This window comes from Oryzias latipes, chromosome 17 (genome assembly GCF_053564925.1).
Source record: "Oryzias latipes strain Hd-rR chromosome 17, Olatipes_Hd-rR_3.1".
NCBI classification, from domain to species: Eukaryota; Metazoa; Chordata; class Actinopteri; order Beloniformes; family Adrianichthyidae; genus Oryzias; species Oryzias latipes.
Window position 1 is genome coordinate 3,082,088 of NC_136253.1, and position 8,496 is coordinate 3,090,583.

At 36.6% G+C, this 8,496-nt stretch overlaps 1 long non-coding RNA gene across 2 annotated transcripts; it reads left to right on the top strand.

The window, feature by feature from the left end:
• Window positions 1-3,686: 3,686 nt before the first annotated feature.
• Window positions 3,687-8,200, top strand: LOC105356096 (uncharacterized). 2 transcript variants are annotated; one of them, XR_013650449.1, is made up of 5 exons: window positions 3,688-4,631; window positions 5,149-5,183; window positions 5,747-5,836; window positions 6,168-6,263; window positions 7,128-8,200. It is a non-coding gene; the product is annotated as an uncharacterized LOC105356096 (long non-coding RNA). The 2 variants fall into 2 exon arrangements; XR_013650448.1 differs by lacking the exon at window positions 7,128-8,200 and having other exon boundaries at window positions 3,687-4,631; window positions 6,168-7,115.
• Window positions 8,201-8,496: the final 296 nt, after the last annotated feature.

Sequence of the window (8,496 nt, forward strand, 5' to 3'; positions counted from 1 at the left end):
TGTTAACACTCTCTCTGTCTTTGAGCAGACAGCCAGACAGCATCTGTCATCTTCTATATTTATATGTTTACAAGAAACATTATTACTCTTTTTATTGCCATTAGTTATAACTAATGGCATATTTATATATATATATTTATATTTATATATTTATATATTTATGCAGATCTATAATTATCATGTCTGGCTGTGCTCAGTCTGCTCTTTCGTAGTCATAGGTCTCTGAGTCTGTCATGCTTTCATTTTCCCTTACATTCATCAGAATGTTTAGAAAGCAGTTGCTTCGTTATCCCTTGTGCTATCTTAGATGACCCCCCCCCCTTACATTGACGTGTTCTCCCTACCATGAAAAAGGTGGATAAAGGTGGAAAGATTTCATGTAATCCATGGACACCAGTGAAGATCACAAATCATTGAAGAACAAAGGTTCAGAGCACTGTCTAGTCAGTGGGTCTAGATGACCCAACTCCCAATGTTAAAGTGCCTAGGATAGAACAAGGGTTAAAAAGTTCCTTTTTTCCACTGCTGTGGCAGAGAGGGCAGACAAATTAAGGCTTTTCTCCATCCTTTCATCAGGTTTTAAAAAGCACCTTTTTGTAATTCTGTCATTCATAAGCTGCAGAATTTGCATACAGAAGTCAGTTTACATCGTGCAATATTACTAATCATGATGCTTGTCATCATCACACAAAGTATTGCAAGAACACCCTTCATTTTGCTTGAGTTTGTGTTGCAGTCCTGCAGCAAGTGCAGAGCCAGGGACAACTGCTGCAGGTAAAACTGGGGACTGCATCGATTTAGAAATTCATGAAAATACACTCCCAAAAGTTATTTAAAAGTTTATTTATTGCAGCATTAGGCTACACTTCTTTGCTCCCAAAGCAAACTTTAAAGAATTGTGTTTTTCTCTAGCTGTCTTTTTATGGCTGATATTGATGGAGCTGCAGGACTGAACTTTAGTTTTTATGGGAAGTGCTGTGTTCCATTCTATTTAATTGTGTTGCACTTATCATACAAATCTAAGAAAAATACTTGGGAAAAAAAGATATTAGCAAGGATGAGGGTATTGCTTTTGTATTGATTGCAGTTTGTCTGTGTTAGGACGTTTTACTGAATTTTATCTTGTCCCAGGCCTCCATGGTTTTCTTGTTTGTTTTCCCCTTTTGGGCAAACCTATATCTTTATTGAAGGCATTAAAAAAATGTGGTCTATTTAAGTGTACTACAAGTATATTTATACTATGGTTACATATGCCAAAATGCCAGTGGTGACCTAAATGTAAGTTCTTCAGGTAATTTAGAGACACCATTTAACATTTGAAGCCTGTTTTTGGACTGTGGGAGGAAACTGGAGTTCCCAGAAAAAACCCACACATTCATTGTGAGGACTGGCAAACTTCCCACAGAAAGAAAGGATTTGATTTGAACCTTCTCGCTATGAGGTGAGAGGGCTACCCATGGTGACACCATGCAGCATCATAGTAGTTTTGTAAACAATTCCTTAGCACACAACACTTGACAAGGAAACATTAACATAATGCTGTTTCTCTTTACATTGTTGCTGTAATTATATGAGTGAGTCAAAACAAGCTTGTTATATTTAAAATTGATCAAATGTAAATGATCAGATCTATCTGGCAGACACTTCCTGTAGGACAAACACTTTTCCAGCTCATCATTGCCAGGACTCCCTGGATATGATGGACTTTAAAGCAGAACTAATGACTGAAGAAAAAGCTTCTGCTGACAGTCAGGCCTCAACTATTCAGTGTTTGCTTTATTTCCAGGAAATTTGACTATGCAGGTAGATTCTTTATGAATGCTCTGGGATCATGGGGTGAAGAGCATATGTTGTTTAATCCATACCTGACAGATGGTGTGAAATGCCTTCAGGCTGTCAGACGGAGGAAGACTGCAGCAGAATTTAGCAGAGACGTTTGTGGTTCAGGAATGGCAGGAGAAAAGTGTTTTATCTGATCTTTTATAGAAGGAATCTGCTTCTGTTCAGAAGACAGCTCTTTACTGTCTGAAATGTTGAGTTGTAATGAAGACTTGAACTTCAAGGCAATAGTTACATGATACCGCTGTGGAAAAGAGTGAAAAACCTCCCTGGTTCCTACAGAGCACAATGAAATTGGAAATTAGTTTAATTTTTTAAGCATTTTTTAATACATTCAATACGTTCAAACTGAAAAAGAAATTCAATCAGTTTACCTTTATCTCTGAACTTATTTACTTGCTGGACTTCTAAATAAACCAGATGAATAGATTGAGGACGTTTAATGTCTGAACATAAATTTAATATTCTAAACAAATGCAAGGGTTGTGATCTGCTGTTCTGTGAAAGTTTGAACAAAATTACAAACAGTATTGTTAGAACTCTGTAAAAAATATAACCCTTGAGCTGAGTTTATCCTTCTGTGGATAAATTGTTCCCTTTCGTACCCATAACTGTGTAAGTTATGGTTGATCAGTGAAAGAGAAGCTTTTGCTCCATGTTGTGTAAAAGCACACAGGATAAGTGTTTAGGATCCCAGTTTAAGGTAGTACGTTTGCTGCAGTCAGACATTTTTCTCCCAGGAGTCAAAAAGCTTTTTTCTTAAGTGAGCATTTCCTGAAAGGCCTGAAAAAGTTACAAAAAGTTCATATTTTCTCTCAAAGTACTAGCAGATATCTCAAAGCGAACTGCTCATAATTTCCGCTCTATGATTGGAAAGCAAAAGTAAAACTAAACTTAGTTGCTGAGCCTCAGCAGCAGGTTTATATGCATGTATTATCATTCACTGACGACAAAAACAGACATGAATTATATGCGTGTCATGCAACATGTTTATGTGTGGAATATTAAACTGGTTTTACTCCAAGTCAGGCCTTAGTCACATGGACCCATTCACAGGTGGACATATATGGGTGCTTTTTGGGTTGTGACCCTTGGAGGGTCATAGATAGGTGCAGGTGTGTCAAGTAGTTCTCTCGCAGTTCATGTGGCCACCTTATGGGACATCATGAAAATGCAGTGTACCATTGTCATGCATACGGTAAATGTATCATGAAGTATTTGTAAGACTAATGCAAGTTGCACTCACTTGTGACAGATGTGTGATGCTGTTGCATGATGTTCTTATGTGTTAGTAAGGTGCAAATACAGGCTACTTACTGACTTACTGACCGTGCCACAGGATGTGGAGGTGATACGCAAGTTCCCTGTAGGGTGTCCACACAAACTACACTGATCGTATAATTTCCTCATTTCTAACAGTCAGGCTGCAAGCAAGGAGCCCACACTTATCACTTTAAAAGCACTAACAGAAAGAATGAAAAGTTCACACGACACTCCTGCATCTCACCCACTTCTCCCTCGCTAACCCTTGCGCGTTGATTAACTTTCACAACAACCTGTCACATTCAAAGCATGCCGTAGAAAAAATGTGCATGAACGATTTCGGTTTACGGTTTTACTGAGCAGTCTACGACTTTATATTGAATGCAGGCCACCTGCATGCTCCGTACAGATTTGCCCGTTTTTCACCCAGAGACAGCCAGTTTCCACCGGTAATGGTCTGTTTTCAAACTTTTGTCATGTATAAGATGCACCAAGCTAAAAAGTGCATCAAGCAAGACAAAAAAGTCAAAAAAAGTCAGTCAGCAAGTCAGACTTTATTAACTGTGTCCACAGTAGTTCTAGAACGTGTTTGTAACACGCAACACGTTAGCCACTGTAGCAGCATTAGCTGCGTTAGCATATTAACAATACCTGTAACTCCTAACCTTGTTAGTAACACATAAAAAACAAAACACAGACTGACACCGCTACACATTAGGCATGTTAGCATATTCAGAATAACACCCAATCTTGTCTGGAGCTCAAAACTATGTGTGTCAAATTATAGCGTTAATTAATTACACACAAATTAATACGTTGTTGTTTTGTTACGGCATTTCATGCTCTGAAATATAAAAAACTGTTTACTTGCATGGATGTTTCATTTAAACTCAGCTGAAAACGGCTCTTACATTGCTCCCAGTACACGTCTTAGTGTCTGTGTACCGCTGTGTAGGCGGCAAGCACAATGTTGCTGCTGTGACGTCATCAATGTGTGGCTTTACTCTCAGATGAGTCTTTCTCACTTCCCAAAACAAAGTGGAAAAACGATCTTTCTATTGCTGGTAACATTGAGTTTTGGGCTCAAATATGTAAAAACATCTATATCATGACAACAAACACTAATTTACAACTAATAGAATACAAAACCCTCCACAGAATTCACTACACAAGAGACAAAATGTCAAGAATGGGATTTGAATCAGAGATCTGCCCATATGTCCCTCACACTGTAAACCCGAATAGTCCAATGAGCTCAAAAGTTTTATAATCACTGAACTCAAAAGTAACAAACAAGTTGAGTCAGCTTAAAACCTATAAGCCGATTGAACTTTTGCCACAGTTATATCTTTATTGGACTAAAACATTTTGAGTAAATGAAACCTTGGAGTCAAAACTTATGAGTAATGAGACGTGATGACGTCGTAACGTACACCCATGAACGTGAACTCAGCCACAGAAGTCTTCAAGATGGCGGAGGTCTGATGCGAGTGTCAGCTGGCCCAAGTTGATAACGCACATACGTCTAGGTAAGTCGTATTATTTTATTTTTTATTATATTTTATGACTTTCGCCTCTGTATTATATATTTGTTGCTTCTTTTGATGTTCCTTCAAGTATATCCTTTGTATTCATGACGTGCTCCATGAGTTTGTATGTATCTTCGAATATTTGTTCTGAATTAAACAATTATGTATGTTTTGCAGTATCATGTCATCAGAGAATTATTGCTTGTGGTTAAAAGAAGTTGTTGGGGCAAAGTTTCAAGTTTTACTTTTACCGAGTTGGTTGGCGCACATTTTAAATTATCTAACCGTTACTAGCTAACCGTTACTACTAGCTAACCGCTAGCTAGCTCTGGCAGAGCGGCAGCCACATCATTTATCAGTGGGAATTGCTTTTTTTTCTACTACTTTTCACCACAGGCTCTGTGATTTGGTAGTCGTTATGTTTTTGTGTAATTTGTATTTCAAGTAGTAACCTAATCAATGCAAATGTGGGCTAAGCTAGCTGCCTTACGCTAACATGTTCTCGTATCTTCTTTAGTGAACCGGCGGTGCGTTTGAAAAATAAGAGCGAAGGTAAGTTTTGATTGTAAATAACATGGCTGCAATATTTAAGACACGAGCAGCTCCCAGTCCCACGAATCCTCCGGCTATGGAGAACATTTGACCTTATTGAAAAATGAAATTAATTATAAATAAGTAAAAATGTCTAAGATACCTTAATGTTATGTAGCAGTTATAACTTTGTCCTGAATTGGGCTCGAGTTAAAATACTAAATGTATCATAAAGTTTGCTTAAGACTCAAAAACTGTATTTTGGCCACTGGTTTGGTTGTGATTTGTGTTTCACAATGTCAAATATTTTAAAATAACTTTTTTGTCTCTTCCTAAAACATCCTCTATGTCATTCTAGCTAATGCACAAGTATTTAAAAAATATTAATATAAATCATAGATTACATATTGTGGACAGAGTATTGAGGCTATTGTGAAATGCAGCGGTTTTTCCAAGCTACCAGTAGCTTGAAAAAGCTTTAAAATGTGTTTAACATTTTAAAAAAAATTTTTGTAGATGTGAGCTGAGTTTCATCGCATCACAAATGTCAAACTGTTAAAACAGTTTTATTTTGACCTGGACAGACAGACGCAGAGGATGCTGATCTTTTTGAGACAGAAGGCAGCACGAACCGGAAGGCTCTATGCGACTTTCTGCACCTCTATGATAAACAGGTGAGGTGTAACTGCATGGCATAATCAACATTATGCATTAGTATAGCTAAAAGAAGGGGCTGACTTGGATCGGTTTATATTAATCACTGAGCGTTTCTAATTCAGTGAATGACTGTAAATGTTTACTTCACTGGAGAAAAAAACATCAACGTTGATCCCAATGCATTTGTAAATATGAATGTAATGTCATCTTATGTTTGGTGTATTTTTTGAAATAACTGTACAATTTTAAGATTATTAAAAAGACTAGATGAACTGAACTGAGCCAGACCAAAGGGTGCAGTCATTTGAAATATGTTTGCCATATTAATTTGTCTTTGTCTCTGTGCAGCAAGAGCAGACTGCTGATGTCAAAGGTACTCCTGTCCTGCACTGGCTTCCCATATACAAACGTGAGGAGGACCCACAGTTCTTCAAAGTTTGGAATGTAAGTACTTTATGATGGATATGCTGGTTAATACTCCAGCTGTGTGGGTAATACAACTTAACCATAAAGTCATGCCAAAGCAATATTATGTGGCAGAGCACATAGTCTCCTAAAATATTGCACTCCAGCTCATCTGTGCTCCTGTACCTGACCGTGGACCTCGCCTCTGGCTCGTCTCGGGCCCACAGCCGTCCCCTATTTCATCTGGATGACGCCAATCTGCTGGACGTTAAAAATGCAGTTGTTGAGCTAGAAAATGTAATTCTTCTCAAAGAGTTCTGGTACATCGCCTGTCCGTCCTGGGGAGGAGTTTTTTTTTATTTTATTTTTATAAAGGAGTTTTTACTAACTGTGTAAAAGGGTCTAATGGCAGGAATGTGATGTGTGTAAATGTGATCCTGTTTTCAGATGTCATATTTTTTATTGTACAGTGCCTTATGGAATCATGAGGACTCTTACAAATAGTCTTATTTTGATTCCATTTGATTTTGTATTATATAACCTCTGTTCTTCCAGATCCTTTTCAAGCAATAAATCAAGCTCTACATGACTTTAGTTAAAGATCACTGTATTGAATTAAGCAAATGTGATTTAATTGACGTTTTTGTTTTATTTTCTGTCTTTTTAATCAATGCATTTCATCATTTCTGTAATGAGTTTGATAAATATGTGTAAATTTTTTATTGCTTTGACTACAATCCTTGAAATCATTAATTTAAATCAATTTTAATAATTTTCCTGATGTGTAATTTCTGACCTTCTCTTAAAATGTCAATTTCAGGTTGTAGTTTTTGCATAAAGTTTTCTTCCCTCAAGCGATCAATTCTCTCTTTAATACTACACTGTTTATTTTCTTCTTTGCAGATTAAAGAGTCACTAGAGGCAGACATCAGCTGCTCCTCTGTTGGCATTCTGACCGTCAGCAACAACAATACAAGTTCAGTTCATTTCTGTCCGCTCAGTACAGCAGTTGTGGTGGAAGATGAGCTTGTGGTAGGCAAATTTCCTAAATGGGTATTTTTTTGAGCGCTAATGTTTATAGGGAAATGGCAGCCTAAGAAAATACTGTTTTATGTGGGAAAAGTATAAAAAAAAAAAAGGCTGATAAACAATTTTTGCTTTTCTTGAAATGTAAGAATGCTCTTTTTTTATGAAGTTGTATAAGGAAATGGTGTAAAAAAGATTAGTGCTCATTTTTTGCTTTTCTTGAAGACTGATTTATTTATTTTTTATGGCTTGTGCACTTTTTCTTAACACAAATTGTGCAGTGTTTTACCTTTTTGTAGTACCACAAGTTGTTCAAATGTACTTGTGTAAGGCGGTTTAAAAATAAACTTGCAATTACAATTCTGCCTCAGTTTTTCTTTTGTAAAAATGGCCGTGACTAAGAAGGACAAATAAGACTAGTTTAGACTTCAAATGATTAATTTTGAGTTGAGATATATTAAAGTTTTTTAGTTAATTAACTAATGTATTAAGGTTCAATAAAAACAAAATATTCTAGTTCAGTAAAGTAAGAATCTTTAAGTTAGTTAAATAAAAAGTTATAGTTTAATTTTAGTTAAATTGTTTTATTTTATTCAACTCAAAGATTTTAAGTTCAAATAACTTATACTTTTTAAGTAAGTCAACTTAAAAATTATTATGTAATCTGTTTCCTCAAAAATTTTGAGTTCACTGAACTTATTCGGGTTTACCCCGGACACATACTGTATATCTATGCGACTGCACACCCATTAAACAATTTTGGGAAGAACGACCCAAACTTTATCTACCTTCTTGGCCTGCCTCATCCCTTTATCACCTTCACTGTGTCTATTAGGAGACCTTTCAGAACTATCACATTTGAATCTTGACCAGTCTAAGAATAGATTTATCCTTGTAGCAATAACCATTGCTAAAAAACCATCTTCATCAGCTGGAATTCAAAGAACACCATAAACCTGTCTCTATGGAAAAACTTGTTAGTGGAATACATTTCTTCAGCCAGTTCATTGCCTTCTTCCACTGACACGACAGAACCACTATCTGTTTGGTCAGCTCTCATTGAGTTCCTAAATGATCATTAAGTTTTATCTGAGAACCAAATACGTGGTTGTCTTGGCCTCCATAGGGTTGGGGGGGTTGACCTTGCTCTTCCGTTGTCTCCCCGCCTTTTTCTCTCAATACCTTATTCATCTCATCTGCAGGCGTCTGATGGTTATGGGTAATTACTCTCAATATTTGTATTTTT